Here is a 3,670-nt window from a genome sequence, read left to right on the forward strand (position 1 = left end):
TTTTGTTTTTTCTTTTGAAGTTCTTATTGAGTCCCAGATAAAACTTCTTTTAGAAAAACCCAATTTATTTCGAATTTCAGGAGCCAAGAATTTTTAAACGGGGCCAGTTTGCTCTGTAAAGTCCATTGCCCAAGTGACCTTAGAGGGTGGGTAATTTCCTGGGTATCTGTCCTAAAAAAAAAAACAAAAACAAAAACAAAAACAAAAACAAAAAAACCTGTATAATTTATTAATTCAGGGTGTCTGGTCACTAACTGGAGACACAGGTGGCAATGATTTCAGGCCTGGCAGGTCCTGTGGTTTACTGATGCAGAACCGTATTAGAAAGTTGAACTGCTCTAGAAGTCAACCCAGTTTTTAGTACCAAAAAATGGCAACCCACTCCAGTGTTCTTGCCTGGAGAATCCCAGGGGCAGGAGAGCCTGGTGGGCTGACGTCTATGGGGTCACACAGAGTCGGACACGATTGAAGTGACTTAGCAGCGGTGCCACACATCATCTCACGGTGCTTCCCTGTTCATCCCTCCTTCCCTCTTAAAGTTGGAAAATCACCAGATCTTACTGTAACCAAGTTTGGTCTTTTGCAGAATGTCATACCCTTCTTTTTGTCCAGTGGAGTCAAACAGTATGTAGCCTTTTCAGACTGGCTTCTCAGGCTCTTTCACGGAGTAATATTCCTTCATGTCTTCTTGCGTCTTAATAGCTCATTTCTTTTTGGTGATAAATAATATTGTATTGTATGGATGGACCACAGGTTATTTATCCATTCACCTACTGAAAGACATCTTGGTTGATTCCAAGTATGAGCTCTTATGAATAAAGCTGTTATAAACATTTGTGCACAGGTTTTTGTGTGGAAGTAAGTTTTCAGTTCCTTTGAGTAAATACCAAGGAACCAGCTTGTGTGGTAAGAGTATATTTAGTTTTATGTGTTTTTAAAAAGTGCCAAACTGTCTTCCAAAGTGGCTCTACCACTTTACATTCACACCAGCAGTGCTTGAGAGTTCCTGCTTTTTCACGACTTGCCAACATTTGCTATTGTTAGTGTTCTGGATTTTGGCTGTTCTGATAGGTATTTAGTGATAGCTCTGTTTTAATCCCAGGGACGGCAGAGCCTGGTGGGCTGCCGTCTCTGGGGTCAAACAGAGTCGGACACGATTGAAGCGACTTAGCAGCAGCAGCAGCTGTGTTAATTTGCATTTCCCTGATGAAATTTGATGTGAGCATTTTTTCATGTGCTTTTTGTCATTTGAATATCTTCTTTGATGAGGTGTTTATTAAGGTCTTTGGCCTATTTTTTAATTGGGTTGTTTGTTTTCTTATGGTTGAATTTAAAGAGTCCTGTGTATATTTTGGATATCAGTTGTTTATCAGTTATATCTTTTGCAAATATTTTCTCCATGTCTGTGATTTAACGTCTAATTCTCTAGACCTCATCTTTCATAGAGCAGAAGTTAATTGATTTTAATGAAGTACAGTTTATTAATTATTTCTTTCATGGATCGTGCCTTTGGTGTTGTATCTAAAAAGTTGTCACCAAACCCAAGGACGTCTAGATTTTCTCATATGTTATCTTCTAGGAGTTTTATAGTTTTGTGTTTAAATTTAGGTCTGTGATTCGTTTTTAGTTAGTTTTTGTGACAGCTGTAAGATTTGTGACGTTGATTTCTTTTTTCTGCATGTGCACATCCAGTTGTTCCAGCACTGTTTGTTGAAAAGATGGTCTTTTCAACTTTGTCAGGGATGAGTTGATTTTCTTTATATGGGTCTGTTTCTGGGCCCTCTGTCCTGTTCCACTGATGCATTTGTCTATTCTTTCACCAATGCCGCACTACGTTGGTTACTGTAGCTTCGTAGTGAGTCCAAGTTGGTAGTACCTGCTTCCAACTTTGTTCTTCCTCAATATTGTGTTGGCTATTCCGGGTCTTTTTGTTCTCTGTATAAACTTTAGAATCATTTTGTCAATATCCACAAAATAATTTGTTGGGATTTTGATTGGGATTTCATTGACTCTCAATAGATTTGGGAACGAAGATCATGGCATCTGGTCCCATCACTTCATGGCAAATAGATGGGGAAACAGTGGAAACAATGGCTGACTTTATTTTGGGGGGCTCCAAAATCACTTCAGATGGTGACTGCAGCCATGAAATGACCAACCTAGACAGCATATTAAAAAACAGAGACATTACTTTGCCAACAAAGGTCCATCTAGTCAAGGCTATGGTTTTTCCAGTAGTCATGTATGGATGTGAGAGTTGGACTATAAAGAAAGCTGAGTGCCGAAGATTTGATGCTTTTGAACTGTGGTGTTGGAGAGAGTTCTTGAGAGTCCCTTGGACTGCAAGGAGATCCAACCAGTCCATCCTAAAGGAGACAGTTCTGAATATTCATTGGAAGGACTGATACTGAAGCTGAAACTCCAATATTTTGGCCACCTGATGCAAAGAGCTGACTCATTGGAAAAGACCCTGATGCTGGGAAAAATTGAAGGCGGGCGGAGAAGGGGACGACAGAAGATGAGATGGTTGGATGGCATCACTGACTCAATGGGCATGAGTTTGAGTAAACTCTGGGAGTTGGTGATGGACAGGGAGGCCTGGCGTGCTGCAGTCCATGGGGTTGTAAAGAGTCAGACACGACTGAGCAACTGAACTGAACAGAACTGAGATTTGGGAAGCACTAGTTGGAGAGTGCTAACATCTTTGCAATATTGAGTCTTCCTATCCTTGATCATCAGGTATCTTTATTTCTTTTTTGATTTCTTTCATCACAGCGTTGTGGTTTTCCTCGTTACAATCTTATTTACACTTTGTTAGGTTTATGCTCAAACATTTCATTTTTAGATATGCTATTGTAAATGGTATTGGAATTGTTTGCTTTTAATTGGTATTGTACTTTTTATTTCAAATTCACTTGTTCATTGCTGGTACATAGGAAGGGAATGGGATCTATGTTAACCTTGTATCCTGCAACCTTACCTGTAACCTTAGTTACAGGTGTTTTTAATAGATCTTTCCAGATTTTCTATATAGACAATCATGGCATGTGTAAACAGAAACAGTTTCATTTCTTCCCATCCAATCTGTATACCTTTTACTTTTTTTTTTTTTTGTCTCATTGCCTTAGCTGGGACTTCCACTACAATGTTGATAAGGAATAGTGAGAAGGAACATTCTTCCCTGGTCCCTGATGGTAGCAGGAAAGCTTCTAGCATTTAATATTATGTTAGCTATAGGTTCTTTAGTAGAACTTTTATCTTAAATGGGTGGTAGATTTCATCAAGTGCTTTTTCTGCATATATTGATAGGATTACATGATTTTTCTTCTTTACCATGTTGATGTGATGGATTGCATGAATTTTCAAATGTTGAATTAGTCTTGCATACCTGAGATAAATCTGAAGTCTGCTCTGCTGAAATGAATATAGCTACTGTAGCTTTCCTTTTTGGAGAAGGCAATGGCACCCACTCCAGTACTCTTGCCTGGAAAATCCCATGGATGGAGGAGCCTGGTAGGCTGCAGTCCATGGGGTCGTGAAGAGTCGGACACGACTGAGCGACTTCACTTTCAGTTTTCACTTTCATGCATTGGAGAAGGAAATGGCAACCCACTCCAGTGTTCTTGCCTGGAGAATCCCAGGGACGGGGGAGCCTGGTGGGCTGCCGTCT

This window comes from Bison bison, unplaced genomic scaffold (assembly GCF_000754665.1).
Source record: "Bison bison bison isolate TAMUID 2011002044 unplaced genomic scaffold, Bison_UMD1.0 scf7180017864491, whole genome shotgun sequence".
In the NCBI taxonomy this organism is placed as follows: domain Eukaryota; kingdom Metazoa; phylum Chordata; class Mammalia; order Artiodactyla; family Bovidae; genus Bison; species Bison bison.